Consider the following 22,940-nt stretch of genomic DNA (forward strand, 5'->3'; position numbering starts at 1 on the left):
GACAGTCTCCACAGACCTGGGCCTATGACAGTCACCACAGACCTGGGCCTTGTGACAGTCACCACGGACCTGGGCCTGTGACAGTCATCACGGACCTGGGCCCTGTGACAGTCACCACGGACCTGGGCCTGTGACAATCATCACGGACCTGGGCCCTGTGACAGTCTCCACAGACCTGGGCCTATGACAGTCACCACAGACCTGGGCCTTGTTACAGTCACCACGGACCTGGGCCTGTGACAGTCATCACAGACCTGGGCCCTGTGACAGTCACCACGGACCTGGGCCTGTGACAATCATCACGGACCTGGGCCCTGCGACAGTCTCCACAGACCTGGGCCCTGCGACAGTCACCACAGACCTGGGCCCTGTGAGAGTCCCCATAGACCTGGTTCCTGTGACAGTAACCACAGACTTGGGCCCTGTGACAGTCACCACGGACCTGGGCCCTGTGACAGTCACCACAGACCTGGCCCTGAGACAGTCACCACAGGCCTGGTTCCTGTGACAGTCACCACGGACCTGGGCCCTGTGACAGTCACCACAGACCTGGGCCCTGTGACAGTCACCACAGGCCTGGTTCCTGTGACAGTCACCACAGACCTGGCCCTGAGACAGTCACCACAGGCCTGGTTCCTGTGACAGTCACCACGGACCTGGGCCCTGTGACAGTCACCACAGACCTGGGCCCTGTGACAGTCATCACAGGCCTGGGCCCTGTGACAGTCACCACAGGCCTGGTTCCTGTGACAGTCACCACAGACCTGGGCCCTATGAGAGTCACCAAGACCTGGGCCCTGTGAGAGTCCCCACAGACCTGGTTCCTGTGACAGTAACCACAGACTTGGGCCCTGTGACAGTCACCACAGACCTGGTTCCTGTGACAGTCACCACAGACCTGGGCCTGTGATAGTAACCACAGACCTGGGCCCTGTGACAGTCACCACGGACCTGGGCCCTGTGACAGTCACCACGGACCTGGGCCCTGTAACAGTCACCACTGACCTGGGCCCTGTGACAGTCACCACGGACCTGGGCCCTGTGACAGTCACCACAGACCTGGGCCCTGTGACAGTCACCACGGACCTGGGCCCTGTGACAGTCACCACGGACCTGGGCCCTGTAACAGTCACCACGGACCTGGGCCCTGTGACAGTCACCACAGACCTGGGCCCTGTGACAGTCACCACGGACCTGGGCCCTGTGACAGTCTCCACAGACCTGGGCCCTGTGACAGTCATCACGGACCTGGGCCCTGTGACAGTCATCACAGACCTGGGCCCTGTGACAGTCTCCACAGACCTGGGCCCTGTGACAGTCATCACAGACCTGGTTCCCATGACAGTCACTACAGACCTGGGCCTGGGACAGTCACCACGGACCTGGGCCCTGTGACAGTCTCCACAGACCCCATAGCAGTTCAGCCACAGCCCCTGAATGGTAATGAGACTGGGGTGACTCAGGTTTCCTAGAGCCCCTACAACCCCTATGCAGGGCCATCGCTGCAACTACCATGTAAGGCACAAAGACTATGACTGTCACATAAACGAGTTGTCCACGTGGCCAGGAGCCATCTGGTTCTTCAGTTCAGAGGTGCCATACACATTAAAATTTCCTACCTGTGTGCCCAGGGCTGGGAAGCCAGCCAGGCTCCCAGAGAGACACTTTTTTAAAAAAAATTTATGTTTTTATTGATTTCAGAGAGAAGAAGGGAGAGGGAGAGATAAAAACATCAATGATAAGAATCATTGATCTGCTGCCTCCTATACACCCCCTACTGGGGATCAAGCCCCCAACCTGGGCATGTGCCCTGACCTGGAATCCAACTGTGACCTCCTGGTTCATAGGTTGACACTCAACCACTGAGCCACACTGGCTGGGCCCAGAGACACTTTCCTATTAAGACTTCTCCCTATAACTCACTGCACATTCAACCTAAACGTGCTGGACCAAGCCACTGCCACCGCTCTGAGTCTGAGACAGATCAACTGTTTCTGCAATCCTTGGTTCCCCCAGAACTATAGTTAGTCTCCACACCATCAGCCCTCCTGTCCCGTCTGCACTAATGTCCATTCCCTCCTAACACCTGTATAACACTGTCTTCATATTTTCAAGTGGGCTGTTTTTCTTGCTTAAATGCCTTTTAAAAGAAAACTTTAGACAACTATCCTTCCTGGAAAATAAGCGCAGTCTTCCCTGAATAGAAGTAGCCATAGAAATGAGTGCAGTGAAGACAGAACAGTGGCCATCTGACGCCGCCCGATCAACAGCGTTTGGGTAAAGCCAGTGGAAAGGCTGCCAAGTTCTGAGAACATATCAGCCCGTGATGGCCAAGAGCACCAGGCGTGCGAGATGGAGAAGAACTGAGGCTCCGTTATGGGCTCGTCAGGGGGCCTGGGTCTGGGTTTGTTGCAAATGAAAGATAACTAGATGAGAGGGCTATAAAGTACAGCATAGGGGATACAAGCAGCACTTCTGTTTTGTCTCCCTCTGGTGTTCGAGGCTAATGGAGGGGACTCCTTATGAGGCCTGGCAGCTCCGTCTTTGAATTGAATTACCTGGTGTCCTGGGAAGATAGGGGTGGGGATGGAGGCCTTTTTGACCCTGGCAGAGGAAGTGCCTGTCCTTGTTCACTTTGGAGCCAATTAAGGGATGCTTGGGCCAGGAGCGGAGAGGACGGAATGTATAGCCAGGAGATTATCCTGTCCCCAGGGGCTGTGCCCATGCATTGGGGCTGGCTGCAGGCTCCATGGTTTTCTAGAGCCAAAATAGGCCAGGGGTGGCTGGCTGGGGCGTTGAGAGGACAAATATGATCCAAGAGAGGAAAGGAAGCTTCTAAAGGGGCTGAAAGCATGTCAGATAAGTTCTAATACCCAGAGTCATGCAGAAGCCTGCCATTAAGGTAGAAATAACAATGAAAGCAAAGAGATAGCATCAAACTGTCACTGTTTGCTTTCTTGATTCCTCAGAGCAGAGCACTGTGACCGCCCAGGGGTGTGGACCAGAGATGCAGGGTGAGACAGTGCTGCCTGAGGGGCTCTCCCGCCTGAGGCCGAGGATCCGAGGTTCCGGAGCAGGAAGCTGTATCGGTGAAGCTCGGGTCCTGAAAGTCGTGAGCTCTGGCTTCAGATAGGCTGGGTGTAGGTCTCACCTCTGGCTTCGTCATTTACTGGCTGCGTGACCTTGGGAATGTTACCTAATCTCTCTGAGCCTCATCAATAAAAACAAGGATTAAATAAAAACACATCTGTCAATCACCAAGTACAGTATTTGGCATAGAGGAGATATTCAATCATTAACAGTATTTATTATTATTAATATTATTCTCACCTGCCTTGGATTTGTCTGATAAGGTAGGACTAAACTGATCCTATTTTCTAAATAAAACAGCAAAGAAGCAAATAAAGAGAAGCCAAGAGCAATTTGTTCTGTGACAAAGAGGAAAAACACAGAAACCAAAAAAAGTATCCACCTCCGGCCTGAGACAATTAAGAGGACAAAGGCAGCCCAGCTGGCATGGCTCAGTGGTTGAGCATTGACCTATGAACCAGGAGGTCATGGTTTAGTTCCCAGTCAGGACACATGCCCAGGTTTCAGGTTTGATCCCCAGTAAAGGGGGGTGGTGCAAGAGATGGCCAGTCAATGATTCTCTCTCATCATTGATGTTTCTATCTCTGTCTCCCTCTGCCTTCCTCTCTGAAATCAATCATATATATATATATATATATATATATATATATATATATATACACTAGGACCCCTCGGGAGATAACGACCTGCTGGCTTAGGCCTGCTCCTGGGTGGCAGAGGGCAGGCCCAATCCCTAGGTGCAGCCCCTGGTCAGGCTCAGAGCATGGCCGATTGGGAAGTTGGGGTGCCGCCCCCTGTCATGCACAGAGCAGGGCGGATGGGGAGGTTGCGATGCCACCCCTAGTCATGCTCAGGGTAGGGCCGATTGGAGGGTTGGGGCACCGCCTTCTGTCACACTCAAGGTAGGGTCAATAGGGAAGTTGCGGCGCCACCCCCTGCCACGCACAGAGCAGGACCCATCAGGGGTTTGGGGAGCTCCCCCTTGTCATGCACAGAGCAGGGTCAATCAGGGGTTTTGGGAGCTCCCCGCTGTCATGCACAGAGTAGGGCCAATAGGGGAGCTGGGGCACCGCCCCCTGTCACATACAGAGCAGGGCCCATGGGGGGCGGGGGCTAGTTGAGGCACCACACCCTGTCACACTCAGGGCAGGGCCGATGGGGAGGTATGGCTCTAGCCCGTCTCACATAGAGCAGGGCCCGTGGGGGGGTTGGGGCGCCGCCACTGTCACACACAGAGCCGCAGGGCAATCAGGGGGTTGGGACGCCGCCCTCTATCACCCACAGAGCAGGGCTGATCAGGGGGTTGGGGCGCTGCCCCCTGTCACACACAGAGCCGCAGGGCAATCAGGGCGTTTGGGCGTTGCCCCTTGTCACGCTGATCCCGGTGCCGGGAAGCCTCGCGGCTCTGCTGATCCCGCCCAGCAGGGTCACAGATCCGGGTCCCAGACTGCAGACAGCCTTGCCTGCTGCCGCCTGCCTTCAGTATGCAAATTAGCCGCCATCTTGTTGCTTCAGGGTGGGGGTCCCCACTGGGGTGCCTGGCCAGTCTGGGTGAGGGGCTGAGGGCTGTTTTCAGGCTGGAGGGCGACTGAAGCTCCAAACCTCTCCTTTTTTTCTTTTTTTTTTTATTCTGGCATTTATTTACCTTCTATGGCTGTCACTGGAGCTGAGAGCTGGCTTTCTCTCTGAGGCTCAGCTAAAAGCAGGTTTCTGGCCTTTGTTTTCTGTATTCGAAACAATGTTGTGACTCCAGCTCTGAGATCCCGGCTGACTGACAGGAGGTTTCTGGAGTTTTGTTTATCTTCTATAAATGTTACTATGTTTCCAACTGAAGCTCAGAGGCCAGCTAGTGAGGCGGGGACGTTGGAGTCCACAGCAAGCAAGCCTCCTGTTAGCTTCCAGCTGCCTGGCTGCTGGCCGCCATCTTGGCTGACAGTTAATTTGCATAAGGATACGCTGATTAGCCAATGGGAAGGGTAGCGGTCGTACGCCAATTACCATGTTTCTCTTTTATTAGTGTAGATATTTTTTTTTTTTTTTTAAGCGGACAAAGGCAAATTCCAGGGGCCCCACCCATGACACCAGAGATGCCCTTATGGGTTAAAAACAAAAAAGCAAAATGGAGCCTTTCAGGAGTGGGACAGAGTAGAGTGGGGATTGTGTTTGAAAAGCACCACTCTTCCACTTGTATGTGGAATCTAATGAACAAAATGAACTAAGTGAAGACAGACTCATGGATACAGAGAGCAGACTGACAGCTGTCAGAGGGGAGGCAGTGGGGGGCTGGGTGAGAAGGGTGGAGAGATTAAGCAAAGAAAAAAAAAGAAAGATGAACACAGACAACAGTATGGTGATTGCCAGTGGAAAAGGCGAGGAGGGGGAGGGGGAGGGGGAGGGAAAAAGAGGGTTAAGGGGGGCATAATTAGTGCTGAAAGGAGGCTTGACTTCGGGTGGTGAACACACAGTACAATACACAGACGCTGTATTATAGAATTGTACACCTGAAACCTATGTAATTTTATTGCCCAATGTCACTGCAATAAATTCAATTAAAAAGCATATACATAAAATTTTTTAAAAATCACTCAGTTAAAAAGGGAAAAAACAAATTAAAGTGTTTGTATTTAGGAAGAAAAAATAGCTAGTTTTATAATCTGCTATTTGAAAATTCAAATCTATATAAAGACAGAAAGCTGTGAGCTGAGGCAAGAATGAGGCTTCCTGACGACAGCTTCATTTGTCAGTTCTGTGGGGCTCTTGAAGGTCACTCCTTCCAGGGACTTCATCCCACTTCGCAGACAGAAGACGAATCTGCAGTCCCTTCGCTGGAGCAGGTTATACAAGGAAACGAGAAATGTGAGCGGCAGCAGCACTCCTAAGAGGTCTAAATGGAACTGCATTGACTTTTCACAAAGCCGCAAATTGCTTATCTTAGTCACGTACCTGAGTGTTTGCTTTTTGATGAGCTTGGTACAACGATACCTTGAAGTTCAACAGTACGTGAGTGGCCCCATTGAGGCTGTCAGTGGTTGAGCTGGGGGCGAAGCAGAGAGCCCAGGCCTCCTGGTTTACTGTGGCTTTCCCCCCACCAAGGCCAAGGGCAGCTGTGAGGGGATCATTCTAAAAGATGATCCTAAAAATCGAGCTTCCATTTCATCATCACAATGTGGCTGATCCTAGCTCACTGGTGAGGGTCAAATAAGATAGTGGATGTAAGATGCAAGCATTTCCTGGACTTAGGAAATCAGGAAAGAGGGAAGAAAATGTGAGAGGAACAGAAATTCAAGCGAAACAGCATGTGTGTCTGAAGCTTTGTTGGTAAGCAGCAGCGTGTGTGTGTGTGTGTGTGTGTGTGTGTTAGAGAGGAGGCTGGGAAATAAGACAGTCAAACTAGGTGTTGGGCTGTCAGTGTTCTAAGCCCAGGCTGCACATAAGAACCATCTGGGAAGCCTTTTGAAGCTTTCTGGTCACTATCTAACCATTAAATCAAAATTTCCCTTGTGGGGTGGGGTGCTGCCAGCGTCGAAGTGCTTATGCCCCTGCACCATGATTCTAATAAGCAGATTGGACTTCAGATCACTGGACTCATTGAATACGGAGAAAAAAGAGGGCATGGGTCACCCCATTTGTTTAAGAAGTTTGGTGTCACTAAGATTTATTGAGACGATGGCTATCATGCTAGGCATGGGCGTGTCCCCATCAATGACAGGTACCAACAATGCCATTCGCAGCACCACTGAGACGGGGAAGCCAGGGAGGCAAAGAAGAACCAGAGCTGGAAAGACAGCTGCTAGGCAGTGGTTCTCAACCTTCCTAATGCCGCGACCCCTTAATACAGTTCCTCATGTTGTGGTGACCCCCAACCATAAAATTATTTTTGTAGCTACTTCATAACTGTAATTTTTCTACTGTTATGAATCGTAATGTAAATATCTGATATGCAGGATGTATTTTCATTGTTCTCGACCCACAGATTGAGAACCGCTGTAGGGGACACATTTGATTTGTTCCTAGGTGCCAGGGTCTAGGAAGACCTCTGGAACACAGAGCTGGCCCACTGTGGATTCTGAAATTTGCTTGGGCTCCTCATGCACCACGGAGGCCAGGCCAGCCAGCTCTGTTCATGCCGTTTCCAGCTGCTTCTCCAGGGACTTGGTGCAGGTGCCTCCTCCCAGCTCCAGGGGGCAGTGGCCACACCCACAATCTGTCTGGTCTCATCCAGGTGTGCCAGGCCTACAGTCGCTCTGAGGCCAGCTCCTTTGAAGGTCTCTGCCTACCTTAGTTTCCTCCTGGGAATTCCTTATTGGCCAAACTGGGACCTGGGGAAAGGGCTACGAAAGAATCCACTGTGTGGGGTGTTTAAACCACATGATCTGCTTTGCACACCAAGACAACGCATTTTAGTGGTAGAATGGAGCCATCTCCTAGGCTGTCCTTTCAGCTGATGGTGGCTGTCTTTCCTTCCTGTCTCCCTCTCACAGCACAGACTCACACCCAGCTGTTAGTGGATAAAACCCAAGATACTTGTATTCAACTGAAAAACTGTCCTTAAAGGTTCCACCTAAAAATTTGAATCTTTCATGGTGGGATGCCAGGCACTATGCTAGAAATATTTTACACTGAGGGATTTCTCTTTAAATAAAGAACAGAGAATTTTCCAGTATTCTCAGGGGACAACCCCGAAAGGAGCTAGATTCCCAAGCCTGGAAGTGTCTGACACTTCCTGAAACTTGTTCTCCTTGGGAGAAACTAAAGGTCCTCCTGTTGGTCTTGCCTTGTATCCACATACAAAGTACCATACCAGTCACTATTGTTAGAACAATGCTTTGTAGTCCCAAAGCACCACGGTAGCATTTGGTCCCACAAATACACACCATGGGTCCCATTGACAGTTGAAGAAACTGACCTGCAGAGACAGCAGGCACCAGCATGCCAGGGGTGGCAGGCCTGGCACGGCAGGGCATAGTCCCTTCCCAGTGGTTCCTCATGCACTCACTTATTTGAAAGTATTCGTCGAACCTGTAATATGTATCCTCGCTATAACAGATGGACAGACAGACCCACTCCTGCCTCCGTGGAGCTCACAGTCAGGGCACACACACCCAGGGACATGGCCGTACCCACAGCAAGTCCTCAGTAGAGGGCCTGGCCCTCTGACGTGGTGCTGCTGCCTGCCCAGCCCATCCGTGCTTCTTCCAGGTCCAGGCCCTGACTGTGAAAGGATCTGTGACTCAATCAGAGTCGCACAGGCTGAGGGTTTGAGATTTCTGTTGCCTCCCTTGGGCTGGGTGCTTGTTAAAATGCGGGGAGACGTTAGAACCCACCTGGACCAGTGCAGTCCTAGGTACTGTGCGAGCTGAGAGGGTTCTCTGGAGACAGATCTGCTTTAGAAGCATGACAGGAAGGCTTCTGGAGAGGAATGGCTGGCTGGCTGGGTGGACGGATGGAGAGACGGACGGATGATAAATAGCAGATCACTGGATGGCAGAGAAAGTGTAGGTAGAGTCATGAAGAGAGAACTAGGGAGGGAGGCAGGGAGGGAGGGAGGCTAGGAGGGAGGGAGGGCGGGATGGCACCTAAATAAGAGAGACATGGTAGTTTAGTGATATTCCAGCTAGGCCAGCCCACCCACAACTCCTCCAGCTCAGCCTCTATTTCTCATCCCGGAGCCTTTGCACAGGCTGCTTCCTCAGCCAGGGTCCCTTCCGCAGCCTCCGTGCCCCGCCTGCCCCTGTGCTCCCACACGTCTGAATCCCTGAGGCCTTCTCTGACCCCCCAGGCAGGGGGAGACAAGACCCCATTAATGAGGCTGAGTGCCCCTCCATATGGCACTCACAGCATCGCTGGAGATGATCTGTGGACACTCTGCCGCACCGACTAGAATGTAAGGCCGTGGCCTATTCCCCACTGCGTCCCAGCCCTTAGCACACCAGCGTTTAGTCAATGAACTCACTATACTATATGTGTGCCTGAGAGTCATATGGGGAGACAGACAGCATGGAGGGTTCCTGCCCAGGGGCTTTCCCCAGAGTTTCCCTGGCACGCTGGCCAGACCCCTCCCAGCTCTGCAGAGCTCACTTCCACGGCCAGGGCCAGGGTGAGTGCACAGCCCGCCCCAGGTGCAGCCTCGGCAGGAGGTCGGCAAGTGAGACCTCACACCAGCCCTGCTAGCACTAACAAGGACGCATCTCAGGCAGCCGCTGGAGTGCTTGCCTGTTCAGTGTTAAGGAGCAGCCTGATTGCTACGAAGCTGACAAGTGATGGGAGTGAGGCGGGCAGGTGCATCTGACAGCCCTCCTGAGGGGTGGGAGGGACCCGGGCCCCACTGGGCAGAGAGCTCTCTGTCTAAGGGACCCCACCGCCCAGAGCAGGAGAGCTCTGATCAAGGCTGGCCCCGCCCAGGCCCAGTGATCTTGGTCCCCTTCTTGGGGAAAAGGTGCTCGCCTGGCTCCCCACAGCCTGTGGCCCGTGTCCAGGCTCCCACAGCCTTGGCTCCGTGGCTCCAAGACTGCCAAGTGGAAGGCCCCGCCAGGTGGCATGAAGTAGGACTGTGACTATGCGGTTAAGCGTGCAGTATATGGGAAATGGGGCTCCTTGAGCTGGGTGTGGCGGGAGTCAGGATTCATGCAGCTCATGCTCCCTCTCAGACATCTGCAAGGACACCTCACCCCCAGTGCCATGTCCTCAGTTTCTCAATCCCTTCAGCACCTTCTCGAGTCCTAAGCCGATAACACAGAGCACACACAGAGCCCTACTCCATTAGGAGTATTTTTGTGAGTAACAGAATAGGTTTGAATGAAATCTTACCTAAAGTTCATTCTAGCCCTAGCTGGCTTGGCTCAGTGGATACAGTGTCAGCCTGCAGACCAAAGGGTACCAGGTTCGATTCCGGTCAAGGGCACCTACCTCAGTTGCAGGATCCTCCCTGGCTGAACCTTGGACAAGGCTTGTGCAGGAGGCAACCAATCGATGTGTTTCTCACATTGATGTTTCTCTCTGTCTTTCCCTCTTTCTTCCACACTCTCTAAAAATCAATGGAAAAAATATTCCATTGAAGTTCATTCTGTATGAAACAGAAGAGGGCCGGGGCCCACCTGCTCTGCTCTCTCCTCACATCCCCGTGGGGGCCCGCATCCCCTCTGCAGGAGAGAGGACCCCAGCACCCAGCCCAAGGGACACCAGGCCCACACTGTTCTCATTTGTCAGTTGCCGAATTGGTTCATCCACGGCGCTCTGCCTCCCCAGCAAGGCGATGGGCACTAGCTCAGGCCTCCTGGGAATTCTGCAAGCGCAGCGCCTGTCCCCACAGACACTGCGCCAAACTGATCATCTGATTGATGGAGAGTTCCAGACTCAGACAGGCATGACCCTCCATGGGCTCCTGCCAGGCGCAGTCCTTCTCCAGCGGCTTGCCTGACCCGCGTTCTTCCCTTTGGAAGTTTAGATGAGTGTATGCCACCCAGCAGGCCAATGTGCTCACCAGTTCACATCCACGGACAAGGTCGGTGCTGAGGAAGCACATGAGACTTGGCTCCTGACTCTACCCCAGAGTACCTCAGGCTGGATTCTGTGTGCATGCCTGTACGCATGTGTACATGGGTGGAGGAGGCCACACTAGGGCTCCCTTGAGCTACTCTGCAAAGCAAAATGTCTTGGCTCGTGTTAAATTCACTATCCCACCTGAAATGGAAATATGGTTATTCATGGAAAGCACTTACCTTGGTCAATGAGTAGAAGGAAAATCATAAGTGCTCCACATATGTTAGTAATAATTTATTAATAATTATTTGTGACATAATTACTACCCAGAGTGGCCCCCCATGACTATCCTCCCATCCAAATCCTCCCCACTTTTCTTTTCAAGCCTCACCTCCTCTAGGAAGCCCTCCAAACTGCATCTGCCTTCCTCAGCCTCTCCTTCCTCCCCGTTTGCTTTCATTGATTCTCACCCAGCACCGCTCCTGCTGGGTCACTCCAGCAGCATCTACCGTAGCTCCTGCGCTGGAGCCGAGGGCCTCTGAGGGTGGGCCCCGTCCTGTGCTTCCCCTTCTGACCTCCTGCACAGCCTTGCTGAAGACGGAGCAGCAGGAGAGGTGGAGGGACTGGCGGATTGTTCCTGAGCTATCTATCTGGGATCATTCTCTCGCTTCTTCCCATCACAGCTCCCTGGAGGGGAAGGGCAACGCCTTCTTGTGGATACACATTAACTGGTCCAGGATGAGGGAATGGGAGACAGAGGGAGAAGGAGAAGAGGGGCAGCCAAATCCTGTCTGGTCCACCTTCCCTACCAGGAATTGTACAACAGTTCCCTTCTCTGGGAGACCCCTGTGCCCATCCTCCACTGATGGAGACCCAAGGCACACGGTGGTGGAGGGGGACGATCTCAAGGGAAATGCCCTTTGTGCCTCATCTGAAAGCCTCCATCTGAATGACTAGCTAGGTTGGGCCCCTCTTCTGTGCCCTCACAGCCCCCGGCGCCTTCATCCTAGAGGTGTCATGTGCCATTCTACTTGCTGATCCCTCTGCTCCTGCTTTAGACTGTGAGCTACTTGAGGCAGGAAATCAAGCCCACTAGTGGTACTAGAATGCTGACTGGTTATGGGTGGATGGGGAGGTGAATGAATAGATGGAATGATGGGCACCAGACTATTCAAAGCTCAGCCTAGTCCCCAAAGTAGAATGAAATGTTTAAGTGCATGGTGGCGGGGGGGGGGAGACCTGGATTTGAACCCTATTCACCTTACACTTTTGTAAAGTGTGTATTTAAGTACTTTTCCATTTTTATTGGAATGCTGGTGTTTTTATTTGGATGTGTAAGAGTTATTTACATATTCTGGATACAAGGCATTTGTGATATACATGTGTTGTGATTGTCATTCTCCCAGTCTTATAGTTTGCACTGCATTTTCTTAACAGTGTCTTTAATCCAAGTTATTAATTTTGATGAAACCTATTTTAACAACTTTTTTCTTTTATAGACAGTGCTATTTGTGTCCTCTTTAAGAAAACTCTGCCTACCCCCAAGTGTTAAAGGGTTGTTGCTGTTTTAGAAACTTTTTGATGATAGTTTTGATATTTTAGTCCATGATCGACCTCAACTTACTTTTTGCATATGGTTTGACAAAGGAGGTCAAAGGGGAAGTCAAGGTTTTTTAAAATATTTTATACTGATTTTACCTCAGTATTATTTATTGTCCAAAGGATTTCCTTTCTACCCATTGGATTGTTTTTGGTGCCTTTATTTAAAATCAATTGACTTTAGCCAAAACCGGTTTGGCTCAGTGGATAGAGCGTCGGCCTACGGACTGAAAGGTCCCAGGTTCGATTCCGGTCAAGGGCATGTACCTGGGTTGCTGGCACATCCCCAGTGGGAGATGTGCAGGAGGCAGCTGATCGATGTTTCTCTCTCATTGATGTTTCTAACTCTCTATCTCTCTCCCTTCCTCTCTGTAAAAAATCAATAAAATATATTTAAAAAAAAAAATAAAATCAATTGACTTTATATATGTGGGTCTAATTCTGTATTCTTTTTGTTCTATTGATTTGGGGGGGGTATATGCTAATCTAATGCTACATTATCTTGATAGTGTAGTTTTTTATAAGTCTGTTATTTGTTTTGTTTTCTTTTTTTGAATTTATTGGGGTGACATTATACAGGTTTCAAGTGCACAATTTCACAACACATCATCTGTGCACTGTATTGTGTGTTCACTATCCCAAGTCAAACTCCTTCCATCACCATTTATCCCCCCATTTTTGTAAATCTTGAAATTGATTAGTGTAAGTTCTCCACTTTGTTCCTCAGTTTTCAAGATTGTTTTGGCTATACTAGGTTCTTTGCATATCCTTATCAATTTTTGAGTCAGTTTGTCATTTTCTACAGGAAAACTTACTGGCAATTGTATTGAATAGCTGTGAATCTATATAATAATTTGAGGAGAACTGATATCTTACCAATATTGATTCTTTTGATCCATGAACACAGAACATCATTTCATTTATTTTAGATCTTTAATTTCTCAAAATATTCTCTAGTTTTTTTAGTACACAAACTTGCATGTATTTTGTTAAGTTTGTCTCTTAATGTTTCATGTTTTATGTCATTGTAAATGGCATTTCTTTAAAGTTGAATTTTACATCTTTTGTTCCTAGACATAGGGAAAAAGTGACTTTTGTATATTGACCTTTTATCCTACAAACTATACTAAAATTACTCATCAGTTGTAGTAGGGGAGGGGAGTGGTAAATTCCTTAGTATTTTCTACATAGACAATCATGTTGTTGATCATAAAGATAGATTTACTTTCTCCTTTGAATCATTATACCTTTTAATTCATTTTCTTGCACTGGCTATGACCTCCAGTACAATATTGAATATGTGTGGTGAGAGTGGGCATCCTATTTTTGTTTCCAGTTTGGGGGAAATGTATTCCATTTCATCAATAACAATATACTAGCTGAAGGATTTGAAGGAAACTCTTTATCGGATGGGCAAGTTTCCTTCTATTCTTAGTTTGTTCAGAGGCTTTATCTGAATGGATGTTGAATATTGTCAACTTTTTTTGTCTTTACTAAGACAATTGTTTTATTCTATTAATATAATAAATTATATTGATGGATTTTTAAAATGTTTAACAGCTCCACTCTCAACTCCACTTGGTCATGGTATATTTTTCTAAAACATATTATGAGATTCAACATGCTAAAACTGTGTTAAATTTTATATATATATATATATATATATATATATATATATATTCATGAGTGAAGCTGATCTGCAGTTTTCTTTCTTCTAGTATCTTTTTCAGGTTTTGATAGTACAGAGTAATGCTGACCTCATAAACTGAATTGGGCAGTGAAGCCTATACCTCTATTTTCCAAAAGTGTTTGTGTGAGGTTGGTACTATTTCTTAAATGTTTGATTACATTGATCTGTAGATTTACTTGGGCCTGGAGTGGGTATTTTTGTAAAAGGTTTTTTAAAACAAACTTCAGTTATTTGGTAGCTATAGGACTATTTATATATGCTATTTCATCGTGTGCCTATTTTTTAGTTGTCTTTTTCAAGTAATTTTTCCCTTTTTTATTTTTATTGAATTTATTGGGTGACATGGGTTAATAAAACTATATAGTTTTTTTAATTTTTAAATTTAAATCTTTATTGTTGAAAGTATTACATATGTCCCCCTGTCTCCCCACTGACCCCTTCTAGCACATCCCTGCACCCTATTGTCTGTGTCCATGGGTTATGCATATATGCATAAAAGTTCTAAATAAAACTATATAGGTTTCAGGGGTACAATTCTACAATATGTCATCTGTGTATTATATTGTGTGTTCATCACCCCAAGTCCTTCCATCACCATTTATCCTTCTTTTACCCTCTTCTACCTCCCCCACTCCCTTTTCCTCTGGCAATCACCATAAAATTTTTCTTTTTTCTCTAAGCGGTTGAATTTATTAGCATGAAGTTGCTAATCACATTCTGTCATTATTCTTTTAATGTCTGTGAGATCTGTAGTGGCATCTCCTTTTGCATGCTAATACTAGTAACTTGTATTTTCTTCTTTCTCTTCATCAGCCTCTCTGAGGGTTTATACCAATTTTTTATTAATCTTTTAATAAAACAAATTTGGGCCTTATTAATATTCTCTACTGTTTGTTTTGTATTTCATTGATTTGTGCTTTTATATTTATTTAAATATTTTATGTCCTTTGATGCAAACATTTTTCTAATAAAAGTATTTAAAGGTATAAATTTCCCTCAAAGCTGTATTCTACATATTTTGAAATGCTGTGTTCTTTGTTATCATTTCATGTGAAATATTTTATAATTTCTCTTGTGATTTTACCTTTTAACCATGGATTATTTAGAAATATGTTCTTTAATTCCCAAATATTTCTAGGTATTTTATCTTTAGTGTTTCAAATTTAATTCCTTTTTAGCATGAGAAAATGTGTGTACTGTTTTACTGCTCTGGAATATATTGATACTTATTTTATGATGAGTCTGAATCTAGGTCAATGCTCTCCATGCACATGGGAAGAGGGTGCCGTCCACAGTTGTTGCGGAAAGTGCTCTATAAATGCCAATCAGATCAGGTTGGAGCTGGTGTTGTTCGAATCTCCTATATCAGTGCTGATTTATTTGTCCACATGTTCAGTCAATTACTGATGGGAAGGTGTTAAAAATCTCCTACTATGATTGTTGGTTTGAATATTTCTTCTCATATTTCAATCAGTTTTTGCTTCATGTATATTAAAGGCATATTGTTAAGTGCAGACACTATTGAAAGGAGTTTTAGGGGTAAAATAGGCAGGTTTAGGGAGATTTAGTAATAAAGAGGGTCCATGGGGGAGGAAGGCATAGGTGAGGGCTTGGAGCTGCCAAAGGCATACATTCACAGAGAATTAAAAAAAAAAGGTGCCACAGGATAAGGAGAGAGGAAGGCATCCATTCACAGAAGATAGGGAAAAGCACAGGGTCTGGGGAGAAAGAGGAAATCAACTTTCACAGGGGATAGAAAAATGGGAGAAAGAGGAAAACAGATTTTCACTAGAGATAGAGACTTCTACCACTGAGTGGGGAGAGAAAGAGTGGGGCACCACATGGGGTTTGGGCTTCGAAGCTGATTCTACCAATTAGAAGGGAGCATGAAGACACAAAGAGCTGCAGCCGTTATAAACCTTAGAAAAAGGAGCTTAGTGGGCCACCCCCTTGGCACCCCCTCCCTTCATGGGAGTCTGTACTTGTTTCCAATAAATGTCCACCCTTTTCATCTGCCACCTTTTGTCCGTGACTTCATTCTTTGAATCCATCTGAACAAAGACCCGGGAAAGAAATCACCCTTGCATCCTGCTCAGGAAAACAACCTGACTCATTATAATTGTTGGAGTAGCCCTTTTGTCTTAATATTTAGAAGAGCCCCTCTTCATCTCTTTCTGACAATCCTCATCTTGTAATTTAATTTGTCTGATATTAAAATAGTCACAGAGCAGCTTGCTTAGGCTTACCATGCCTCCACTTGTTTTTACTTTTGCTTTCAATATATCTGTGTCTTTATGTTTAAAGTGTAAAGGTTTCTATAGCTGTCATACAGTTGGATCTTTTCCTGTTATCTGGTCTAAAAATCTCTGAATTTCTATTGGGGGTAAAACTATTTATATTTAATGTAATTATTTACATCTTTGAGTTTAATCTACTATCACAATATTTGTTTTCTTTGTGTTATCATTTTTTGATTCTCTGCTATTTCTTTCTTGCCTTCATTTATGCTAATCAAATATTTTTACTGTTTCATTTTATTTCCTGTATTGGCTGTTTAGCTACTCATATCTACACTGTTTTTAGTGATTTCTCTAGGGATTACAATACACATCTTTAACTTATCAGTCTACTGAATACCATTTCAGGCAAAATGTATAATTCTTACATTAATGCATGTTTTCATTTATACCCTATCCCTAATGCTTTTGTTGTCATATAGTTATTGCTGTGTATATTACAAATCCCACAATGCAGTTATTATTTTTACTTTGAAATTGCTTGAAGAGATTTTTAAAACTAAAGATAGGCTTTTATATTTACTCACATGTTTACCATCTCTAATGCTTTCATTTATTCCTATAAATCTTAGTTTCACCTGAAATTACTTCCCTTTAATCTAAAGAATTTACTTTAAATTTTATGTAGTGCAAGTATTTTGTTGAAGAATTTATCTTGGCTTTATTTATCTCGTTTTTATTTTTATTTTTTTAAATATATTTTATTGATTTTTTTATAGAGAGGAAGGGAGAGGGTTAGAGAGTTAGAAACATCGATGAGAGAGAAACATCAATCAGCTGCCTCCTGCACGCCCCCTTCTGGGGATGTGCCCGAAACCAAGGTACATGCCCTTGACCGGAATTGAACCTGGGACCCTTCAGTCTGCAGGCCCACGCTCTATCCACTGAGCCAAACCAGTTAGGGCCATTTTTGTTTTTAAAAGTATGTTTCTTGAATATAAAATCCCATGTCCAAAGACACTACAAAATTCCAGATCAATATCCCCTATAAATGTTGATGCAAAAATCCTCAACAAAATGCTAGAAAACAGAATTTAGCAGCATATTAAAAGGATTATAACCCATGATCAAGGGAAATTTATTCCTAGAATGCAAAGATGTTTCAAAATGTAAACACTAATCAATGTAATAAAGTACATTAACATAATAAAGACAGCAAAACACATGATTATCTTAATTGATGCAGAAAAGGCATTTGACAAAATCCAACACCCTTTTATGATAGAAATGCTCAACAAACTAGGAAGAGAAAGAAGCCATCTCAGTATAATAAAGGCCTTATAGAAAAACCCACAACTAACACCAAACCTAATGCTGAAAGACTGAAAGCTTTTCCTCTAAGATCAGGAACTTCTGACTGTAAAAACCAGTAGGGACTGTGGCTAAGTGACACAGAGGGCTTCTGGAGCTCCAGGTGTTCCTCTTAAAGAGCCTGTGCACTGACTTACTCAGACTCACTTGCTCTGAGCTCCAACACTGGAAAGCAGCTCACAAGGCACCAGAGACATACAAGGAGGAACTGAAATGTCCAGCATCAGGGTGAGAGCTGGAGGGGCAGCCTTCTCCCAACAGAAGTGCTGGCAGAGGCCATTGTTCATTTTCTGAGCCCCTTCCCCATAGAACCAGCAGGTGGGAGCCATATCTGAGCCTTCATCAACACTGTTAGCCCCACCCTGGTGATTCTCTGAGACCCTACCCACCCAACTTGCAGGCCCACTGCTGTTTCCAGGGGTTTTTCCATATGAAGGGCCTCTCCTGGATCATGTTCAAATTTTTCTAAAAATCTCTCAGATAGCCCTAACCGGTTTGGCTCAGTGGATAGAGCGTCGGCCTGCGGACTGAAGGGTCCCAGGTTTGATTCCAGTCAAGGACATGTACCTTGGTTATGTGTGAATCTCCAGTAGGGGGTGTGCAGGAGGCAGCTGATCGATGTTTCTCTCTCATCGATGTTCCTAACTCTCTATCCCTCTCCCTTCCTCTCTGTAAAAAATCAATAAAATATATATATTTTTAAAAATCTCTCAGATAAGTAGCATCTGACCTCAATATGCCAAGTACTTCTTGCTAAGTGATACCAGACTTGGCACTAGTGGCAGCCAGCCTTGGCTCACAGCTTGACCTCTGATGGGCACTTCCAAGCCCAGCACAAGTAACAGCCAGCTGCAGATCTCTCTGTAGCTCATGCAGGGTGGCCCCATGCAGGACATAGGTGGTAGCAAACCTTGGCCTGTACCTCCCAAAAGTCCTCAGAGCCAGCATATCCAGTGAACAGCTTCAGATCCTGTTGCTCCAGAAGCAACACACTTCAAAGGGCAGACTTAGCAAGCACCAGAGCCCTGCTGAAGTAAGTCCTGCTCCATGGGCTGGGACCCTGCTCAGCTGATCCTCCATAGGGGTGACAGCCAGTCCTTGTAGCTGATCGTCCTGGGAGTAAATCTCTTCCATTAATGGACCAACAGCAATGAAGGCTCAACTACAGCAGGAGGGTGCACACAGCCCCTGTGGGGAGGGGAGAGCACCTGGAGTGCCCAGCCCAGGTGAATGGAGAGGCTGTGCCATTGGACCCTACAGGACACCTAATACATTAGGCCACTCTATCAAGACCAGGAGACATAGCAGCTCTACCTAATACAGAGAAGCCAACACAGGGAGGCTGCCAAAATGAGGAGACAAAGAAACATGTCCCAAATGAAAGAACAGAACAAAGCTCCAGAAACAAAGCTAAATAAAATGGAGATAAGCAATCAACTAGATGCAGGGTTCAAAACACTCATTATAAGAATGCTCAATGAACTTAGAGAAAGAGTATATGAGTTTAGTGAGAACTTCAACAAAGAGATAGGAAACATAAAAACAGAACTAGAAAACATAAAAAGAACCAGTTAGGAATGAAGAGTATATTAACTGAAATGAAGAATACATTACAGGAGTCAATGAAGCAGAGGATCAAATCAGATATTTGGAAGATAAGGAAGCAGAAAATACCCAATCCAAATAGCAAAAAGAAAAGAGAATACAAAAATATGAGGATAGTATTGGGACCTTCTGGGACAACTTTAAGCATACCAACATTCCCATCATGGGGGTACCAAAAGGAGAAGAGAGAGAGCAATGAATTAAAAACCTATGTGAAAAAATAATGACAGAAAACTTCCCCAACCTGGTGAAGGAAATAGATATACAAATCTTGGAGATTTGTCCCAAGTGTCCCAAGCAATATGAACCAACATCAACACCAAGACACATCACAATTAAAATGTTAAAGGTTAAAGACAAAGAAAGAATCTTACAGGCAGCAAGAGAAAAGCAGTTAGTTACCTGCAAAGAAACTTTGATAAGATTGTCAGCTGGTTTCTCAAGAGAAACTTTGCAGGCCGGAAGGGATTGGCAAAAATATTCAAAGTGAGGAAAAGCAAGGATCTACAACCAAGATTATTCTACCCAGCAAAGCTATCATTTAGAATCAAAGGACATACAAAGAGCTTCCCAGATAAGAAAAAGCTAAAGAGTTCATCACTATTAACCAGTATTAAATGAAACATTAAAAGTATCTTATTTAAGAAGAAGACAAAAAAAGGTAAGAGGTGGGTAAATGTCGGGGGCGGGGGGGGGGAACATTTGTAATACTATCAACAATAAATATACATATATTTAAATTAAAGAGTGAGAAAGATTTTTTAAATGAATAATAAAATGGTAATAAGTACAGCCAAAACATGTTTGGCTCAGTGGATAGAGCGTGGGCTTGTGGACTGAAAGGTCCCAGGTTCGATTCCGGTCAAAGGCATGTACCTGGTTGCGGGCACATCCCCAGTAGGAGATGTGCAGGAGGCAGCTGATCGATGTTTCTCTCTCATCGATGTTTCTAACTCTCTATCTCTCTCCCTTCCTCGCTGTAAAAAATCAATAAAATATATTTTAAAAATTTTTAAAAATGGTAATAAGTACATAACTATTAACAGCTGAATGTAAAAACCAAAATAAAGAAGCAGAACTGAAACAGACTCATAGATCCAAAGAACATTTTGATGGTTGCCAGATGAGAGGAGGTGTTTAGGGGATAGGTGAAAAGGTAAAGGGATTACTAAGTGCAAATTGGTAGTTACAGACTAGTCATGGGGATGTAAAGTACAGTCAAGGGAATATAATTGATTATATAATAAGTATGTATGGTGTCAGCTAGGTACAAGATTTATCAGCATGATCACTTAGTACGTTATATAAATGTCTAATCACTGCATTGTATACATGAAACAAATATAATACTGTAAGTCAACTGTATTTTAAAAACTTTAAAAATTATTTAAAGTCCAAAACAAAAATAAATAAATAGGTAAATAAATAAACGAAAGAAAAAGAATCCTATGCTTTCTGTTGTCCAATGCCTAAAAGCAGTTGCTTTAAATATTTTGTCCTGTTCATAGTTGCTTTTTCTGGGAAGGTAAATTCAAAATTAACTCTTCATGGCTACAACTATTTCTGGAAGTGAAAGTCTGGGAAATAAATCTAGGAAATGAAGAGGAAGAGAGGAAGAGCAGGGCTGCAGTTAAAACATCCCTGGGGCCTTTGTGAAAATGACAAGGCTGTCCCCTGCACAGTGCAATGAAAAGGGGCTCTCTCTCTGCGCAGAGCGATGGACAATAGAGTCCCCTTTCTCCGGGCTGACCCCCCTGTCAGAAAACGTGGACTGGTGAAAGGCGTCCAGGCTAGTGGTTTTGTGAGTAGGCAGCAGCCCCAGGGAAAAGACCTTCCTGACTATTGTGCTTGCCCGACGCAGGTAGTCTATGAACAAACACTTCCTTTGGCCTTTTCGCTTGGTGACAGAACACTGTTATTTACAAGTTCTGGATGTGTAACGGAAATATTATTGGAAATACTATTCTGAGGATTTAGGGAGGTCCTCCGAAGAAGAAGCGATGAAAGAGAACCTGAGGGTGGGGCAAAGCAAACGCATCAGACTAGGAACTGAGTTCAGCGTAGGTTGGACATCTGTGTTCTGTAAAGCGTTTGAACTTGTTTTACAGGTGAGGGGGAGGGGTGGCACAGAACAAGGCGGGGGTGCTTGTCCAAGACCCAAAGGGCCAGGCAAGAAAGCAAGCCGGGGGTATTTCTGCCTGCATGGAGGCAGTGGGGCATTTCTGATCAGCAAAGCCTTTCTGAGATCAGACATTGCACATTTAAGCTTCCCAATTACATGGCAAAGTTTGTCCTCCCTTCTGAAGACAGTATCATGACATGATTTTACCTCATTATAGAAAGAGTACAGGCCTAGGAGGCTGAATAAAGGGCTTCCCGACTCCACCCCTCCCTGGCTGCGTGGCCTCGCATAAGTTGTTTAAGTCTCTCCCAGCCACAGCTCCTGCCCACGACGCTGGGGATTAATAGCGCCTGCCTCTCAGGGTCTTTGGGAGGCTTACACAAGGCACTGCATGGAACGCACTCGGCACAGTGTCAAGCATGTATCAGTGCTTAATAAATGCTCCCTGATCCTTGAGAGCAGCAGAATGAGTTGCAGCTGATTTAAAATAAGGGAGGATTTGGGGGATGCCATGCACATTCCTCACCTCATGACCCACAGGGGCAAAAATTAGATAAAAAGGCCCAGGGCAGGCCTGCCTATGCCAAGTTAGGAGCTGGCCACATGGAGAGCGAAAAGGGGGGATAGCTGAGCAGAGAAGAGGGTGTGTCAGTCAGACCATGAAAAGTGGGACTGGGGCTCCTTTGAACTTCCAGGAATCCATGATTCTGTAATAGGCTGACATTGTCTCCTACCATTTCCCCTGACCTCCGGGTCCTCCAGGCCTGAGGGAAGGAGAGAGCAAGACGGGGATGTTTTGGCTCCACGTGGGAGAGGAGATCTCTACTATAATGAGGCTGCTTCACAGAACTTGGACCTTCTTTGACATCGTTTCTTGCCTAGTTCCCCAGTTTCCCTTCCTCCTGCTACCTCTCTCCACACCACTGGTCTTTTCCCAAGTTTTCACATTCTATTCTCCTACCCATATATTCTTCCCATTTACTCCTTTCCACTGATCCCTCACCTCCTTTATTTTACCTTCTGCCTTCTGTGCTTGCTTCCTTCCGACTCATTTCTCACTCCTTTCTCCCACCTATTCTCTTTCCTTCTCCTTTCTTCACCTTCCTCTTCACTCCTAGTATACTGTTTTCCCTATGACCGGAACTCATCTTGCTCAGACTCTTCCACTGTTCTCTCGCTCTCTCTCTCTCTCTCTCTCTCTCTCTCTCCCCTCCTCCTCCGCCTCCTCCTCCTCCCTCTCCACCGTCCTACCTCTTTTAACCTTAACTCTTCTTTCTCCTCTACCCAGCCCTCCTTGTGTTCCCTCCTTCACCCTTGACTGTGCAGGAAGGTGGGAGATGGGTTAAGGGGTGAGTGACATATGAGGAAAGAAACCAAGGGGGCCGGGAAGAACACTAGGCACAGGTATTCTGGGGTGGCAGTGACAGAGACAGCACACTACTTGGTGAGGTCCTGCCCTCAGGACCAAACCAAATAAAGGAGCCCTGGAGAGCGAGGTGCGAGGTCAGGACAGGCTGCCAGTCCTACCCCCACCTGTCAGCACCCCCTCAGGGAACATGGGCCCCCTGAAGGCCTGACACAGCATAGCCAGTGACAAAGAGGGTGGACTATGGAGCCAACCTGTCTGGGGTCAAAACCTGCCTCTACCATTTACCGCCTGTGTGACTCTGGACAATTAACTAACTGCAGTGTCTTGATTTCTTCTTGTGTTAAAATGGGGACAAAAGCAATTCTTTCAGCCTAGATT

The sequence above is a fragment of the Myotis yumanensis genome, unplaced genomic scaffold (genome assembly GCF_028538775.1).
Source record: "Myotis yumanensis isolate MYYU_CA2020_CCGP unplaced genomic scaffold, mMyoYum1.0.hap1 SCAF_8, whole genome shotgun sequence".
Taxonomy (NCBI): Eukaryota; Metazoa; Chordata; class Mammalia; order Chiroptera; family Vespertilionidae; genus Myotis; species Myotis yumanensis.